The sequence below is a fragment of the Ovis canadensis genome, chromosome 5 (genome assembly GCF_042477335.2).
Source record: "Ovis canadensis isolate MfBH-ARS-UI-01 breed Bighorn chromosome 5, ARS-UI_OviCan_v2, whole genome shotgun sequence".
Lineage (NCBI taxonomy): Eukaryota > Metazoa > Chordata > Mammalia > Artiodactyla > Bovidae > Ovis > Ovis canadensis.
In genome coordinates, this window is record NC_091249.1 from 80,300,931 (window position 1) to 80,320,357 (window position 19,427).

At 39.5% G+C, this 19,427-nt stretch overlaps 1 protein-coding gene across 3 annotated transcripts in view; it reads left to right on the forward strand.

Annotated features, from left to right (window-relative positions):
* Positions 1 to 19,427, forward strand: part of SGCD (sarcoglycan delta) — a 1,056,171-nt gene that overhangs the window by 607,135 nt on the left and 429,609 nt on the right. The window contains exon 1 of one of the 3 annotated variants that reach the window (XM_069592485.1): positions 17,951 to 18,597. The exons of the other annotated variants lie outside the window; for them this stretch is intronic. The gene's annotated coding sequence lies outside the window, so the exon portion shown is untranslated. Of the gene's footprint in view, positions 1 to 17,950; positions 18,598 to 19,427 lie in introns of those variants that run through there. 3 annotated transcript variants of the gene reach the window in all.

The following is a 19,427-nucleotide window of genomic DNA, read 5'->3' on the forward strand; positions in this document are numbered from 1 at the left end:
CCCAGGGATAGAACCTAAGTCTGTTACGTTTCCTGCATTGGCAGGTGGGTTCTTTACCACTAGCACCACTTTGGAATCCAAGTTGAAATTATTACCATTTCCTTATTTATCTATTGTAATTGAACTAGCCCTGGAAGAAGATTTCCTAAGATGCTTTCCCCCATAGACACTGTCTAGGGAACTACTATTTTATTCTTTCACTCCTTTCAAGCTTTATTTATTTACAAAGCTCTCTCAATGTCTCCTCTTTCCCAACCAGATTTGTTCTCATATTTCTTTCTATCCCCCTCAACTCTTCTGAGCTTCCCTGGTGGCTCAGAGGTTAAAGCGTCTGCCTCCAATGTGGGAAACCCGGGTTCGATCCCTGGGTCGGGAAGATCCCCGGGAGGAGGAAATGGCAACCCACTCCTGTATCCTTGCCTGGAGAATCCCATGGACAGAGGAGCTTGGTAGGCTACAGTCCACGGGGTCACAAAGAGTCGGACATGACTGAGTGACTTCACTTTCACTTTCATCTCGTCTAAGAAATGGGTGAGACTGTTTGAAAGATTTAAATTTAAAAGAAAATTTTAACATAGAACATAATTTATACTTTATTTCTTACACCTTCTCTTCCTTTCTCTCTCACCTCTTCTCCAGAAGCTGGCTGCAACAGTCTCTAGTTTTAACAACAACAACAACAGAAAGTCATTTGCCAGTCCTAGAATACAAAAATAAAAAACACAGTAATAGGAAAACTAACTTGTTTTCATTTTAAGGACCAGTGAGTAATTACAGGCATAATTTATTAGTTTTGATTTGCCAGAACCACTTCCCTTCCAAATGAGACTAAAAAGCTCCACTGAAGGTAATAATCTGTAGTTGAATTTAGTGTTACCTGAATAAGAAACATATCAACTCAAGCCTAATCTACTTGTCAGTCATTTTAAGGTTTTTTAAAAGGAGGATTTTAGCCTTTACATTGAATATAATGATGACACAGAGACATGGGAATTGAAAGGAGAAAGGCCCTTAGAGTCAGAACTGGATCTGTACTTTCTAGGAGCTATCTCCTTGAGCAATAATTCCCTGCTTGAAATATTTAGATACTTCAGAGGTTGACAAACTATGCCCCCCACCCCAGGCCATATCTAGCCTGTTACCTATTTTAATAAGGCTCATGAGCTAAGAATGGTTTTTATGTTTTTAAATAATTGAAAGCAAACAAAAAAAAAAAGGAAAAATAATACTTCACAAAGTACACAAAGTGTATACAGTTCACAAGTCTGTGTTCAGAAAATGTTTCACTGGAATGAGACATACGCATTCTATGTCTGTGGCTACTCGCAGTCGCAATTACAGAGCTGAGAAACTGCAACGAACTGTGCAACATACAAAGCCTAAGATGTTCAGTATCTGACTCTTTACCCAAAAAATAGATATCAGTCGGAGATAACACTAACCACACAGGGTTTTTGTGTGACAAAGAGAGATACTGTAATTCAAGCCCCTGGTGCACAGTGGACATGGTCAATGTTGGCTGCTAGGATTATATGTAAAGTTATGTTAATGAAAAGATTCTAAGCATCTTCAGTGTTTGTTACAAAACGTAATATCCTTTAAGATCAAGTTTCCTGAAGTCCCTCAGAGTACCTCAGAATGGCTGTGAGCAATCAGATTTGAGGTAGTGAAGCTACTTGAGTCTGAAGGGCTGCTGGATGTTGTTATTTCAATGATGAGTACAGTTGGCTAATACCATTTTAGGGTACTGGGAACATAGACTGTGAGGGTAGTAGCTATCTCCATTTAATAAGTCCCAAGAATAGTTTTTCTATTTCTAAATGCACACTTCATGTTCAAATGCATGTTTTCTCTGCTAATACAGCTCTTTATTGAATTTGTAAATGCTGTTCAATTTGGCATATTTGAAAATGTACACAAATCCAGCACAGCCCATGGCATTCTGATATTTTTCTATTAAATATTTAGGTGTCTAACCTAACATTGTATTTTTGTACATCCTGAAAAGTTTATTTAACATTTTCTGAAACTCTCCAGAAATTGCAGTCCAGATTTCTTTGGAAGGAATGATGCTAAAGCTGAAACTCCAGTACTTTGGCCACCTCATGCGAAGAGTTGACTCATTGGAAAAGACTCTGATACTGGGAGGGATTGGGGGCAGGAGGAGAAGGGGACAACAGAGGATGAGGTGGCTGGATGGCATCACTGACTCGATGGATGTGAGTTTGAGTGAACTCCAGGAGTTGGAGATGGACAGGGAGGCCTGGCGTGCTGCGATTCATGGGGCCGCAAAGAGTCGGACACGACTGAGCGACTGAACTGAACTGAACTGAATCATTGAGTTAGTGATGCGATGTCTCAAGTTGCCCGTAATTAGTTACAACAAAGAGTTTTTAAGAAAAAATCCAGTTTAGTCAAAAATACATATTAAGCAAACAGAAGGCTAAGTCTTGTGGAAGATAGTTAATTTTGAGGAGTTTATTTTGATTGAACTTCTAGGATGTGATATTCAAGGTATTAGTTAACATAGTAGTTTAAAAGTTTCTGTCTCCTGAAACAGTCTACAAAGACTAAGCCTGAGAGTAAGCTTTAAATGGAAGTTACATTGGTCAACAAGCACTTTAAGTATTTAAGCAGAGCACAGGTTAACATTTTTAAGATTCAATTTTATGAATCCAACTTATGAACTGCATTATAAATATTGTTTTGTTTTAAGTGCTTCAATTCACAAGTACTGTCTCTACCACTAGAATTTTCTGGCATGACTTTTGGTACTGCCTTTCTCACCTTCCTCCTTCCTTTATCCAGCAATGACTGTAGTATCTACTCTGCCCCAAGTGGTGCCGTGGCTCTGGCAATGAATGAACAGACAGATGCAACGCTTGTCCTCAAGGGCTGACAGTCTAGATGAACATTCACAGGTTGAATGAGCAGTAATGATAAAAAATGGCAAGTCGTGTGACAAGAAACAGTTCTAAGAATGCTGTGGAAGCATGTGAGAGAAGGCTTAGATAGAGCTGGGTCCAGAGGGAAATGGACAAAGAGAAGTCTTCATTTAAGAAGGGACCTGTAAACTGTTTCCAGAATGTCATGCAGAAGGTATAAGACGGAGATCATCCAGTGCCTTTTAATTCCTGTTTGGAATCTGTAAGAGAAATGGAAGCTTTAAATAGTTTATCTGAACACAGGCGAATACTGTCTAGAGAGTGTATTGTTGAGGGACTAAGAGGAGGCAGAGAGACAGAAAGTGATGGCCAAAACCCAGATGCGTAACATTGGAGTCCTGGCTCCAGCTGGTATTAAAGTTAGATCTATAGAAGAATTGGTATTGAATATCCTTCCCTGAAGGCTCGGGGGGTAAAGAATCCCCTTGCAATGCAGGAGGCACAAGAAGTACGGATTCAGTCCCCGGGTTGGGAAATCCCCCGAAGGAGGAAATGGCAATCTAGTCCAGTATTCTTGCCTGAAAAATCCTACGGACAGAGGACCGTAGTGGGTTGCAGTCCAAACGGTCCAAGAGTCAGACACAACCAAGCGCCTGAACACACATAGAAGAATAGTATTGACTTTTGCTTTCTTGGGCTTCCCTGGTGGCTCTTTACCTAAAGAACTCGCCTGCAATGTGAGAGACCTGGGTTTGAGACCTAGGTTTGAGACCTGGGTTCGATCCCTGGGTTGGGCAGATCCCCTGGAGAAGAGAAAGGCTACCCAGTCCAGTGTTCTGACCTGGAGAATTCCATGGACTTTATAGTCTATGGGGTCACAAAGAGTCAGACACGACTGAGTGACTTTCACTTCACTTCTTCTATTACCTTTTAATTTTTAAAAAAATTTTACTGGACTATAACTGCTTTACAATGTTGTGTTAGTTTCTGCTGTACAACAAAGTGAATCAGCTATCGGTACACATATATCCCCTATCTTTTAAGCCTTCCTCTCACCCTTCTCCCCATCCCTCTAGAGCACCACAGCAACGACCTGAGCTCCCCGTGCTATGCAGCAGCTTCCCACAAGCTACCTATTTTATACATTATCTTCTTGCTTAATGAAAGCTAGCATGACCCTGTTCTGTTATGTATAGCTATAAAAATGAGCTTAAGAATATAAATGTATCCAGTACATCATAATGAAATGGAATTGTAATAATTTAGTCACTAGGAAATTATCAATAGTTAAAATAATGGTAGGCTGGTTCACACTGGCAGTAGACTTTTGCTACCAAATAATGCAGATGTTCTAAAAGTTTTTAGATAGGATGACTAAAAAAAAAAATAATCCTTTTTGTGCAGAATTGAGTAATGTCTGGTGATATTTGAGCACTTACTACCTAAGAGTTTAGTAAGCACTCAGCGAATGTTAGCTACTGTTATGTATGTTAAAACTACTTTTATTGAGATTGTTATGTTAACCCTTGTGCAGTTTTGTGAGATGGCTGCTGTTTCTCCCCCTTTACATGCATAGACTCAAGGATAAGAGACTTTAAGTATGCTTTCCTGGCTAAGAGGTACCAGCACCAGGATAATAATCTTAATCTGTCAAGTTGCAACACAGAGCAAAGACGTACTAACCCCTGCAAATCACAAACATGATGGCAAGTACAAAATTTTCCCCTCATTTAACTTTCCATACTTGGATATAAAGAATACCTTCAAGTTCCTGCCTTAACACTAAAAGGCTACAATTTCAAAATCAAGTAAAGTACTCATGTGAAGTGTTGAAATACAGTGAATTCCAAAAATAACTCCAGGATCCCCAATGCATTTATTCAGTGTGGAGATGTTTTATATTTTGACTCAGGCTGCCAAAAAGTAGAGATGTTATTGATATTGATTATTTTACTACAAGCTTGAGTTTGACTTTCACCCTTTACATTGAACTTCAGTGCTGCTGGAGCTCATATAATAATAGAATCTCAGCTTCTTTAAAATAAAATATTGATGTGAAATAATATCTTAGTGAGAGAGGATTGAATGAAGTAGCTTAGCTCACATGATTTCTTATGTGTTAAATGGAGTGGTAAAAGGATTGACCCATTCTTCTAGCTGTAAACCCTTGCTAATGTATTATTCTGCACCCTAGGTCTGGAAATTTATAGGTGTTATTGTGACTATTCATGGGCAAGTTTCCTTCCCTAGAGTCTTTCATTATGTCAGTCTACGAAAGTGATTATATCAGCTCAGCAAGAGAGGTTTTATATCTCAATGGCAGAGTTGCACCAACTAACCTTAAGAGATCCATGTCTACATTAGAGACATAAGTTTTTTGTTTGTTTGTTTGTTTTTTAATTTAGAGTGACAAAAAAGTGTTGGGTGGATAGAGGTAGCTACATCTACTCTCTCTTTAGGAAGATCTACATACCAAAGAAGGAACCTAATGATCAAACTGCCAACATCTGCTGGATCACAGGAAAAGGAAAAGGGTTCCAGAAAAACATCTACTTCTGCTTCACTGACTAAGCTAAAGCCTTTAACTGTGTGGATCTCAACAAACTGTGGAACATTCTTAAAGAGGCAGGAATACCATACCACCTTACCTGCCTCCTGAGAAACCTGTATGCAGGTCAAGAAGCAACAGTTAGAACTGGACATAGAACAACAGACTAGTTTAAAATTAGGAAAGCAATATATCAAGGATATATGTTGTCCCTGCTTATTTAACTTATATGCAGAGTACATCATGTGGAATGCCAGGCTGGATAAAGCACAAGCTGGAATCAAGATTGCCGGGAGAAATATCAATAACCTCAGATATGCAGATGAAACCACCCTTATGGCAGAAAGCAAAGAAGAACTAAAGAGACTTGATGAAGGTGAAAGAGGAGAGTGAAAAAACTGGCTTAAAACTCAGTATTCAGAAAACTAAGATCATGGCATCTGGTCCCATCACTTCATGGCAAACAGATGGGGAAACAATGGAAACAGTGACAGATTTTTTATTTTCTTGTGCTCCAATATCGCCATAGATGGTGACTGTAGACATGAAAGTAAAAGATGCTTGCTCCTTGGAAGAAAAGCTATGACAAACCTACGCAACGCATTAAAAAGCAGAGACATTACTTTGCTGAAAAGATCCATTCAGTTAAATCTGTGGTTTTTCCAGTAGTCATGTATGGATGTGAGAGTTGGACCATAAAGAAAACTGAGCACCAAAGAATTGATGCTTTTTAACTTTGGTTTTGGTTTGTTGTTGTTGTTGCTGTTGGTTTTAGGGTCCCTTGGACTGCAAGGAGATCCAACCAGTCAATCCAAAAGGAACTCAGTCCTGAATATTTATTGGAAGGACTGATACTGAATCTGTAGCTCCAGTACTTTGGCCATCTGAGGCAAAGAACTGACTTATTAGAAAAGACCCTGATGCTGGGAAAGATTAAAGGCAGGAGAAGAAGTGGACGACAGAGGATGAGATGGTTGGATGGTATCACTGACTCAAGGGACTTGAGTTTGAGCAAGCTCTGGGAGATGGTGAAGGACAGGGAAGCCTGGTATGCTGCAGTCCATGGGGTCACAAAGAGACACGACTGAGCAACTGAGCAACAGCAACAAAAACAGATGAGAAAGGTGGGGCTTCCCAGGTGGCACTAGGGGTAGGGAACCTGCGTGCCAGTGTAGGGAGAAGGCATGGTACCCCACTCCGGTATTCTTGCCTGGAGAATCCTATGGACAGAGGAGCCTGGTAGGCTATAATAGTCCATAGCATCGCATAGAGTCAGGCATGACTGAAGTGACTTAGCTTGCACACATGCCAGTGCAGGAGACATAAGGGATTTGGGTTCCATTCCTGGTTTGGGACAATCACCTGGAGGAGAGCAAGGCAACCCACTCCAGTATTCTTGCCTGGAGAATGCTATGGACAGAGGAGCTTGGCAGGCTACTATCCATAGCATTGCAAATAGTCGGACAGGACTGAAGCAGCTTAGCACACAAGCAATGAAAAAGATAATGTACTTGAAATCCAAACAAAAAGTTTGATAAAAATCATTTAACAGAATCAGGCTGAGTCAACCCAACTGTCCTGTCAGTGATATCAGAGATACACAAAGTTTTCCCAGTGAAGGGCATAAATGCCTTGGGAGTAATGAACCCCATCTGTTGTATCTACCATATCTTTTTCTGGTCCTTGCATGGAACAGCTGCTTAAGTGGAATCCAAGGTTAACACTCCCTCTTGCAATGCCTGAGTGAATTTTGCCCACTTTTTCCATTTCTGTGATTTTCCTTTCATCTTTTGCATCCATGGAGGACATTTTATATGTTCCGTTCTTTCTATTAGATGTGCCAGCATACAATAGTTAGAATTGACTATACGTGTCAAGTAATCAATCTGTCTTTTTTTTTTTGCTGACTTTTGCATTTCTGTTCTCATCCATTTAACAGTTATGCTTCTCCCTGCTTCCTGATTTTGGGAGTGAGCAGTAAAGGATGTCGCTACAGCCACTAAGCCCGTTTTATATGAAGTCTATTTTTATGAACAGCAATCCATATTCTGCTTTAGGATGTAGTTCAGCCAGCTCAGGCAGAGTCTGTTGGTTCTAACAGTTTCCGCTAATTACAGGAGAATGAGGATCCGGATATTAAAAGAGTCTTGATGCTGATCAAGATGGAAACATTGGGGAAAATTGCCTTGCCACTGAACCCTGTGATCCACTGAAATTACTGACGTGTTCTACTCCCATCCATTCCAGCAGATAGTCAATATGTTTTTGCTCTGTTAAGGGCAGGATTAAAGTTTAACTTAGAATGGTAATATTTTGTTTTGGGATCTATGTTTTACTTTTTTAATAACCTTATCTATTTCCATTTAGCTTTTACTAACATGTACACAGGTCCTGAAAAAGGACCTCCTGATTGCTTAAGAGAAAGTAAGGCGAGAAGTAGATAACCAGACAATGCATCATGGAACAATAGTTGGATTTCACAAAGTGATTTCCAGCAGAAATTACCCAAGTCAGTGAAGAAATGATACAGAGTCATATCCTGAAATTTTTAGAGTATTGTAAATGCAATTGATCTTCATATACTGATTTTTGTATACTGTAATTGAACTGAATTTTTGGTGAACTCTTTAGAGTTTTCTTTATATAGAATCACATTACCTGCATACAGAAACTATTTAACATCTTCCTTTCCAATCTGTATGCTTTTTGGTTGTCTTTTTTGCTTGATTGCTCTGACTAGGACTTCCAGTGATACATTGAAGTGGACTTATGCGCGATCTAGCTTTTCAGTGTTGAGTGTGATGATTCCTGAAGATTTGTCTTAGATGGTCTTTATTAAATGGAGGTAGGTCCTTTACATCCCTTCGCCTCTACCTAGTTTGTTGGGAGTTTTGATCATGAAAACTTGCTAAATTTTCATCGAATGTTTTTTCACCTGTATCTGTTGAGATTATTATATGCCTTTTGCCCTTCTTTTTGTTAAAGTGGTGCATAACTTTCATTTATTTGCATATGTCAAAGTATTCTTACATCCCAGGGTTGAATTCTTCTTGATCCTGATGTATGATCCTTTTGATGTGCTCTTAAGTTCAGTTTGCTAGTGTTTTGTTGAGGATTTTCACATCTGTGTTTTTCAGTGATGAGTGTGTGCGTGCTAAGTTGCTTTAAGTCATGTCTGACTCTCTGCGACCCTCTGGAGGATAGCCCGCTAGGATCCTTTGTCCATGGAATTCTCTGGCAAGAATAGGGGAGGGGGTTGCCATGTCCCCCTCCGAGGGATCTTCCCAACCTAGGGATCGACACTGTGTCTCTTACGTCTCTTGCATTGGCAGATGGTTTCTTTTACCACTAGTGAGATCTGGGAAGCCATTGTCAGGGATATTGGGCTGTAATTTTCCTGTAGTGTCCTTATTTGTTTTTGATATGCTAGCTTTGTAAAATCCATTTGGAATTGTTTCCTCCTCTTCAATTGTTTGGAAAGGACTGACATTCATTCTTCTCCGACTGCTTGGTAGAATTCACCCCTGAAGCCATCTGGTCCTGGACTTTCCTTTGTTCAAAGGTTTTGATTTCTTGTTTCAGTCTTCTTACTAGTAATTATTTTGTTCAGATTTTCTCTTTCTTCATGATTCAGTCTTGGTAGATTGTATCTTTCTAGGAATTATTTATCTCTTCTAGGCTGTCAAATTTTTGGCATATAATTATTCATAGTAGTCTCCTTTGATCCTTTGTGTATCTGTGGTATAAGTTGTATCCTCTTTGGTTTATAATTTTATTTATTTGTGTCTCTTTTTTTTTTCTTTGTTAGTGTAGCAGTGGATTTGTCAGTTGTGTTTATCATAAACAGAAACTCTTAATTTGTTGTTCTTTTCTGTTTTTCTGCTCTCTCTTTCCTTTATTTTCTGATCATTATTATTTACCTTCTTCTATTAACTTTAGGCTTAGTTTGTTCTTTTTCTGGTAACTTGGGTATAAAGTTAGGTTGTTTACTTCAGATTTTTTTTTCCCTTTATCACTTTAAATTTTCCTCTTAGAACGGCCTTGCCACATTCCATAAGTTTTAGTGTGTTGTGCTTCATTGTTTGTCTTAAATTGCTTTTTGATTTCCCTTTTGTTTCCTTTTTTGACCCGTTGGTTGTTAAAGAATATTAGTGAATTTTTCAGCTTTTTTCCTATTATTGATTTTTAATTTCATAACATTGTGCTCAGAAAAAAAAAAAAATCCTTGGTATGGTTTCAGTCTTAAATTTGCTAACACTTGCTTTGTGGCCCAATATCTGCCTTATCCTGACACTGCTGTGTACACATGAGAAATATATGTATTCTGATACTCTTGTATGGAGTGTTCTCTGTATGTCTGTTAGGGCCATTTGGTCTGTAATGTTTTTCAAAACTGCTTTTTTTTTTTTTTTGCTGAATATTTTTTGGTTTGAGGGCTTTAGTCATTGTTGAAAGTGGATTATTGAAGCCCCCTGTTATTATAGTGCTTCCTATTTCTCCCTTGAGTTGTGTTAATACTAGCTCTGTATATTAAATATGCCAATGATGAGTATAGGTATTCACAACTGTTATATCCTGTTGATGAATAGTCCTGTTTATCATTATACAGTGACCTCTAGGTCTGCTGTCATGGATTTTGACTGAAAGTCCATTTTGTCTGATATGAGTATAGTTGCTGCATCTGTCTTTTGATTACCGTTTGCATCGACTATCTTTTCACATCCCTTCACTTTCAGCCTGGAGCCCTTCATGTTTTTCGTTTTGTGTTTATCATGAAGGTCACATAAAACATCTTACAATTGCAAAACTCTATTTTAAGCTGATAACTACTTAACTTTAATTGTATACAAAATCGCTCTACACATTTACTTTTCTCTTCCCCAATTTCATTGTTTTTATGTCATACTTTACATTTTCAATATTGGTTTATCCATTAACAAATTACTGTAGTTGTAGTTTTTAGTGCATTTGTATTTTAACTTTGAAACCAGAGTTAACAGGATTTCTGTACCACCATTTCAGTATTATTCTGAGTTTGACTGTATATTTATCTTTACCAGTAATTTTTATACTTTTAAATTTTAATGTTAAGTATGCTTCTTTCATTTCAACTAGAAACCTCCAATATTTCTTATAAGGCAGGTTCAGTGGTGACAGACTTCCTCAGCTTCTGTTTGGTTGGCAATGATGAAATATTTCTTATTAACAGCACTGTTCATTATTAATAAAATGCTAAATGTTTATTAAGCAACTATTATATGCCATACACCATTGTGTTTCACATGGTAAAGAATTCACCTGCAATGCGGGAGACCTGGGTTTGATCCCTGGGTTGGGAAGATCCCCTGGAGAAGGGAAAGGCCACCCACTTCAGTATTCTGGCCTAGCAAATTCCATGGACTATATAATCCTTAGGGTTGCAAAGAGTTGGACATGGCTGAGTGACTTTCACTCACTCATGGTACTGGTGGATTTGCTCAATTATATCTCTTTCACATATATGAATGAGCTCCTTTTAAAGACGAAATGACTTGAAATATATTTTATTTCCTTGGCAGTTTTTGGTGTGTGTGTGTATGTGTGTGTGTGTGTGTGTACATGTGCTGGTTTTGGGGGTTGAATTTTGAGGCTTGGCCTTTGCTTTGAAGCAGAAATAGTCATTCAGAAGGCTTATAATTAGTTTGGGATTCCTGAATCCAGTGTTATGTTTTGTATCATTGAGCACTGATGTGACTGTAAAAATAAAGATGAGTGATGCTATCATTTTTTCAAGTACAGGTTTTATTTATTTCTGCATAGCATGAAATGCCTATCATGGCATCAGGCTCATTTTTATTGATCCATAAATTTTATTTCCAAATAAAAATGTGATATTTCAAGAGTTTTACTTTCAGCAAGCTGTAATACAATGAGAAATTGTGGACCAAAATGAAATTTGAAAGACTTGATCAATGTTTTGTGCTTAAAATGAAAGAATCAATGGAACCATCTATACCAGTATTTGCTTTTCACTGTTTAATTAACTTCTTTAGAAAATATGTATTTTAATGTGTTTCATTACTCATCACATTAAATTACCAAATGTGTCAATTCCTCTTCAGAGTAATGATTAACTTGAGAATCCTTCATTGTATACTATACATTTGAATTTCCAAAACAGAAAATGACTTTAGCTTAGACATTATCTCTGGCTAGTGGAGATATTCTGAAAACTGTGGGTCACTGATTTGTCTCTGAGCCAAACTTCCTGGTCCAGATTCCCTCCATGGAAAAAAAAGTCTCTTCAAAGTCAACCAGGTAATTTTGCCCTTGACCACTGAAAAGCAGGATTGGATTTGCTCTGCCTGTTTTGAAGAGCCAAAGCAGAGTGAGTATCATTTCCCATCAGGTATTATCTGTGAAGTGAACCCTTAAATGAAAGGCTGGTATAATGTTACTGTTCTAATTGTCTGCCATTAGTTTAACTCTAATTCAGCTGCTCTGGGCTTGTACATAGAAAATACTTTTTCTGTCCTTTGGTTAAAATATTGCCTCTTCATACTTCTTAAAGAGCCTTCCCTTGGCAAGATTACAGATATGTTTTAGTGCCATATAATCATAGTTTACACCATACTTTTGTTTGAGTGCTGTGCAAGTGAAAGTGATAGTTGTTCAGTCATGTCTAACTCTTTGCAATCCCATGGACTGTAGCCCTCCAGGCTCTTCTGTCCATGAAATTCTTCAGAAAGGAACACTGGAGTGATTAGCCGTTCCCTTCTTCAGGGGAGCTTCCTGACTTTCCCAACTAGCCTATTAGTTCATATGTTGGAGATGGAGCTGATTCCTTCCCTTTGGTTGCCACATCTGGACCACACAGAGTCTCATGTGCTGTGCTGTGCTTGGTCACTCAGTTGTGTCCCACTTTTTGTGACCAAATGGACTGTGTAGCCCACCGCCCTCCTCTGTCCATGGGAGTGCTCCAGGCAAGAATGCAAGAGTGGATTGCCATGCCATCCTCCACGGGATCTTCGCAGCCCAAGTCTCAAACCCCTTGTCATAGAGGTTTGTTCAGGGATAACCTTGTGGTTCAAACTGGCATACCTAACATCCTTTCTGAAAAATATCTTTTATTTGCCCTGTGACGATGAGCCTGGGACCACCTGTGGACATCTTACTGCCCAGTGGAGCAAGCAAAACTGAGAATGAAGTCCAGAGAGGAAGATAGAGCCTTGGTTATATTTTAATTGCTACATTCCATCCCACCTTAAGATCCATTTGGGGTTAGAGTAGTATGATTTAGGAACCTCAGCTTTTTTCATAAGGCTGATTTGACTGCTGTAACCAAAAGGGTCCTGGCCAATGCCTCTCTTCTGACTTGTGCCTTGAGTACTTTGTGCGTCTATATGACTTCATCTCCACTCAGCCTGCCTCTCAAGTAACTGGCACAGCAGATCCTCTACTCAATAATCACAAGCATGCTACTGTCAGAGAGAAGACCAAACCTGACTGCGTATTGTATATATTCATTTAGCTCTAACTTTTGTGCTCTGTTGGAGAAGGAAATGGCAACCCACTCTAGCATTCTTGCCTGGAGAATCCCCTGGACGGAGGAACCGGTGGGCTACAGGCCATGGACGTGACTGAAGTGACTCAGCACGTGTGCTCTGTTGCCTGTGCTTTGTCATGGTGGCTTTGTGCCTTTGTAGAAGAATGTTGCCTGACGCCTGTAATACACGGAAGAGCCCATTTTCAAGGCTCTGACCTTTAAAGGCATATTACTTTTCCATTACAATAGAGACAGAAAGTTGTAGGACAGGACATAACCTTTGTCTTGTAGGAGGTTTGGAGGAATAATGTGACCAGACCTAAGAGGTTAGCAGCAAACACAAGGGATTCTGCCACCAAAAATTTGCAACACCCAGCCATACCCCCTTCCTTTTTAATGTCAAGGAAGTTTGAATTCTACTTTTATTTTTCCCCTTGGAGTACATTCTATTTCTTTTTTTAAATTATTTTTAATTGGAGGATAATTGCTTTACAGTATTGTGTTGGGTTCTGCCATATATCAACATGAATCAGCCAGAGGTATGTTATGTCCCTTCCTCTTGAAACCTCCCTCCCACCCATCCCACCCATCTAAGTTGTCACAGAGGGCCGTTTTTGAGTTTCTTGCACCATACCGCACATTTCTACTGGCTGTCTAATTTTTCGTATGGTAGTGCATGCGTGTCCAGGCTGCCCTCTCAATTTGCCCCACCTTCTCCTTCCCCCGCTATGTCCGAAAGCCTGCTTTTTCTGTCTGCATCTCCACTGCTGCCCTGCAGATCGGCTCATCAGCGCCATCTTTCTATATCCTGTACACGATACTCGCTTCTCTCTTTCTGGCTTACTTCACTCTGTATAATAGGTTTTAGGTTCATCTGTCTTATTAGAACTGAGTCAAATGCATTCCTTTTTATGGCTGAGTAATATTCGATTTTGTATGTGTATACAACTTTCTTGGTAGGATGGTTTTCTGGGACACTAGTCCATCATCTTCTTGGTATGCTGGCTTTCTGAATGAAGCCAGTGTTCATTTCTCTAATACTTCATCTCTGCTTTTATTGGCCTGTCATTTAGCAAGCAGTACAAGCTTGGGCATGGTAACTGTACCTGTACCTGAGGCCTTAACGGCTTTGTCAGGCACTTGACTTGATAATTTCTCACAGTCTTTTAGATAACATGTGGATGGCTTATTAGTTTTTAAAAATATTTACACCTTATAGAAAAAGTATTCTGAGTACAATATAATATAATAATTTAACATGTCAGAAGAATTAAATGAAGTTTGAAAGTTTGAGATTTAAAAAACAATGGAGTTAGATGCATATTCCTGATTTGGATTAAAAAACTGCATTCACTTACTTGAAAATATCTATTGTACACTTCCTAAAAGCTATGCAATATGCACAGAACTAGGATACAGTAGGGAGAAAGCAAGGCTAGCTTCAGGCCTGAAGGAGAGTATTTCTTAGCCGGAAAGATTGACATGATTTAAACAAAAATACAAATAAATACATAATCACATCTATGAGTGCAAGTCTGGGGATGTATATAACAGGGGATTTTTAGTTCTGGGGTTCAGATACCTGAATCCTAGAGAAAGTAATAACAGAATATGAATTTAAAGATTGAATAGTAGTTAAGTAGAAGAAAACATAAGAGTGGAGCTGTATTTTCAGGAGAGAGTAGCTTTTTTTTTTTTTTTTTTTTTTTTTAAGATTTTCAAGTAGAAAGATCGATGATTTCTTTGAAGCACTGGAAGAAGAGGGAGACTGACAGCAGATGAGACTGAAGATGTAGGCAAGGGACCAGATCAAGCCAGGCCTTTCCAGTCTTAGTGATGGCGGCCATTTTCCCCTTTCAAGCCGTGGCAAGCCGTATAAGGATTTGAGTGCACAGAGAGGCACAATTAGGTTTATTTTGGAAAAGTTAGGCTACCACTGTACCTTAGTGCTTCTTAGGTTTGGCTCATACTGAAATCATTTCGGTTTTGGCCAAATCATTTTGTGGGTGGTGTGGAGCTCAAAACAAAATACTATTACCTGGTTCCTATCCCATTCCCATAGAATCAAAATCTATTTGATTTTGGGCTCTTCAGTTCAGTTCAGTCGCTCAGTCGTGTCCGACTCTTTGTGACCCCATGAATCGCAGCACGCCAGGCCTCCCTGTCCATCACCAACTCCTGGAGTTAACTCAGACTCACGTCCATCGAGTCAGTGATGCCATCCAGCCATCTCATCCTCTGTTGTCCCCTTCTCCTCCTGCCCCCAATCCTTCCCAGCATCAGAGTCTTTTCCAATGAGTCAACTCTTCGCATGAGGTGGCCAAAGTACTGGAGTTTCAGCTTCAGCATCATTCCTTCCAAAGAAATCCCAGGGTTGATCTCCTTCAGAATGGACTGGTTGGATCTCCTTGCAGTCCAAGGGACTCTCAAGAGTCTTGTCCAACACCACAGTTCAAAAGCATCAATTCTTCGGTGCTCAAGCTTTCTTCACAGTCCAACTCTCACATCCATACATAACCACTGGAAAAACCATAGCCTTGACTAGACGGACCTTAGTTGGCAAAGTAATGTCTCTGCTTTTGAATATGCTATCTAGGTGGTCATAACTTTTCTTCCAAGCAGTAAGCGTCTTTTAATTTCATGGCTCCTAGCTCTAGTTATTTTAAAAGCTCCCTTCAGGTGATGTTTGGGATCTTTATTCCGTTGTCAGCAATGTATCAAACAAAGCACATTTCCATTAAATAATTAAGAGGGCATGTTAAACAATTGCCACATATGAATTTGACAGAATGTGATCACTTGCTGGTCTGATAATTCAAGTTTTGGATACTCTTTCTTAACATTAGAAGAGGAAAGTAACTTTTTAGAATTTTCCAGCTCGTAGTAATGAATGGTGTCTCATAGTGAGTTATCCCTCTTCAAATAGACAAGTTGAAAGGAGCCGGGTAGTTAGTCTGTGAAGAGACATTGCGTCTCTCAAAGCAGAGTCCTTTGGATTAAATCATTTTCTGCCTTTGTATAAAGTCTGACCTTGGTTTTTTCAGTTTTATGATTTTTGCTTTTTTTTGCCATTGTTTTATTTTAAAATTAAAAACTACCCTACCTCTTTTTTTCCCCAAAAGAAGTTGGGCCCCTCGACATGATTAATAAGTTCATGAACCACTTGCTATGATTTCTTTCAAAACAAAGGCTCTAGAACCCCAGACAGAAATCGGATACTTTAGAATTTGTAGTCACCATTTCCTCAGTAGGATTTCTTCCTTGACTTAGGGTATTTTATTTTGTAGTTGCTGCTGTTAATTTAGAGCATTGCCCATTGCCAAACATGGGAATTGCAATTGTTAATGGTATTCTATTTTTAGAATGGTAATCTTGAGCTCTTAAGGTTTGGAGAGAAGGTCCAGTTCTCTGCAAATAGCACTTTGTTCAGCCTCGTATAACTGACTGCAAATTTGGTCTCACTGTTTACTTGCCTGTGAGTTAATCTTGAGGAAAGACTTCAGTGTTATGTGTAGAGAATAAATGAAGAGTAGTTATGTGGTTGGCTAATGTTCCAGTACAGCATTAGGGCACTTGTCTATGCTTAAGGTGGTAGACTCCTATTATGTAAAGAATTTTTGGCAGAAAAGTTAATTAGCCAATCAGATAGTTGATTCTAGGAACCCAAACTAAATGTGAGAGTACAATTTTGCTTTTCAGTGAGAGAAGGAGTCTGGTTTTTGCTCAATTCAATAAAAGGAAAAGTAAACCAAAATGTATTTATATGCACTCTAATAGACAGTTTGCGTGAATTATCTCATCAAATTCTAATAATTCTGTAAGGTAGAGTCTGTTGTTACTCCCATTTTACAGATGAGAAAACTGAGGCCCAGAAAAGTCAAGCAAACTAATCAGGATTCATAGCCTTTAAGAGACAGAGCTAAGGTTAGATCCAGGCCATCAGATTTTAAGCCTTCTCTTGTGAAGGTTAGATGATCCTGCCTTTCCCAAATGATGCTAGTATAGAGAAAACACATGGAAAATTCACCCAAATCCTACTTTTTGGCCTCAGTTATAACATTGAGAGTCTTTGCACCTCTGGACAGTCATTTCATCATGTGGACCTCCATCTGCCTTTGCAAAATGAAGGGTTGATACAGTTTGTATCGGATCATCTCTGGGGTCCCCTCCTCCTCTGAAGTTCTCTGATTCTATAATTGTGACTTGACCTTAGAGGTACACATACTCCTTCCCCACCCCATCCTCCACAGACACTGCTTCCCAAGGCAAAAGTCAAATCCTGCTGAAAGAACCCATTGCCGTTTAATGCTAAACCCCAGATCACACCAAATCTATTATTCACAACAGCCCCTCAGGAACACACAGCACTTTTAAAATCTGGCAAGCCAGTTCTTCAAAATAAGTTGCTAGTGGGATATGATTTTGAAGTACAATATTCGTACCCCAAAAAAAGAAAAGAAAAAACAAGCTCAGAATAAATGAGGCTTTCTCTTTAAATCACCTTATTCTACAATGTTACTTTTGACAGATTAGCTTTGGCTTTTTAGATAAGGGGTTTTCAGTGTGGGAGAAGAGGGGTGTCCTCTTCATATCTTTAGAAATTTCCTATAGTGTTTTATGGAAAGGTAGACCACAGGGTCCAGGAGAATGTACCTAAGACATTGATGGAGTGCCATCCAGAAATAATCACAGGTGCAGAGAATTAGGACACATGCTGATAAAAAGTACATTTTTTTTCTCCTTTCTACTTCGTTATAGAAAATATTACACAGTCTGCATTACACAACACCTATTAAACCAGCATGCAAATGTTACATTTTCAGACCAGCATCTTATAGAGCAGAGAGCCACAAAAGTGCCTGAAAAGTAATTGCATTATTTATAGTGACATCAGTAAAAGATGCACACAGCAGGATGAGGGAACATCTCAGAAGTACCAACCCAGTCTGAAAATGCTAAAAATATTATTCCCCCTCCAACAATTGAAATGTTGAGCAAAGACAGAGGCAATGGCAGGTAGGGAGATCAAATCAGAATTTCCATCTCTCAGTTGTAATAGGCTTATAATCAGGACTGGCAAGAGTCGGGGAGTTAGGGGAGCTAACATGGGTCATCAGCTGGGGATTGTGAGAGGAAGGAGAAAGTTGAAAAGAGGCGGCATGGAGCAGCAGCAAGAGGAGACTCAGCTCGCGCTTCTAGCACCCCAGAGCAGAGGCCGTGTGGAGAATGGCTGAGAAATCAGCATTGGCTCTAGAAGCCCTTGCCTTTGTGGTTGTGTGAGCCCAGCAGACGCATGGGCACTGGGGCAGGGGAGTGCGTCTGTGCTTGACACATGTGTTTCCCATTGAGAGCTGGAGACAGCCCAGTAGCTGGGAGTGGGCCTGACAAAGCCGTATTGAAGTACAGAGTATGGTTTCAAAGCAGTCAGAAAAAGAACGGGAATGCTGTTCAGGAAATTCTTCAGGCATGGGCAGGGACTTGGCTGCAGTTCTGCAGCTGGAAAATCTGACTGGGGCAGCTTCTGAACGCAGGCTGGGCCTGTTCACCCCCGGCAGGCCGAGTGGCTGCCTCCTTCCAGCGGCTCCACACACGCCTGGATCGTGTGGGACTCAGCAGCAGCTCTGTGAAGCAGAGGAGAGGTAGGGGACTGTTCGGTCCTTGCGTTTCCACGCTTTCTCTTCACTTTCTTACCTGCTGATTGTTTCGAAGTACTCCGAGTGTTTGTGGGTGGTGGTGGGGGGGCTGTGTATGTGTGGGAACAAGTTAGAACTTCATCACTTAAACATCTGGTGTGGGGATGTAATCTTTTCTTCTCCCCCAGGCCCTTCCAAAATGTGGTTTTCAGCAGGGCAGAGACGCTTTGAAAAGTTAGGATTGAACTGGCAACACCACTGTGAAAAAGAAAAGTCTGTGAACTCACGTGTTGTCACCCCGTTCCAACCTTCTGTAACTTTTCTACGAGAAAGGACAGTTCATTGACAGGGAAGATAATTTTAGATGAAACTGTCTGTGTTCTTCGCTTCATGAGAGTTTGGAGAGGGGCATTTATAGCAGAAAATGGCTTTCATTTTAGAGGGAATCGGGGTTTGAAGTTTCTATTTTGGATTACGCTTTCAGGGTGTAGGAACAGAAAATGTGCGTATGAGATCCTGGCATCTTTTATTATCATGTGGGATTTTGACTGTCATTAAGGAGCTCAGTGATATATTTGCTTAGAAATATGCTGGATCAACATGTATAATTCTGTTTCTATAATAATTTTCAGTTTTTCTGAGTTGCAGAAGTATCTGGCAGTTCTCTCAGAAAATACTTCTGTAACAATGTTGTGAAGCAATTATACTCCAGTAAAAAAATACTTCTGTATTTTATGATGTATAGATAACTATAGAGTCGTAGAAGGCAGTAATTTACTCAAAATCAATTAAAAGATAGACATGTAACTGTGTGAATTTTATTTAATTTATTCTAT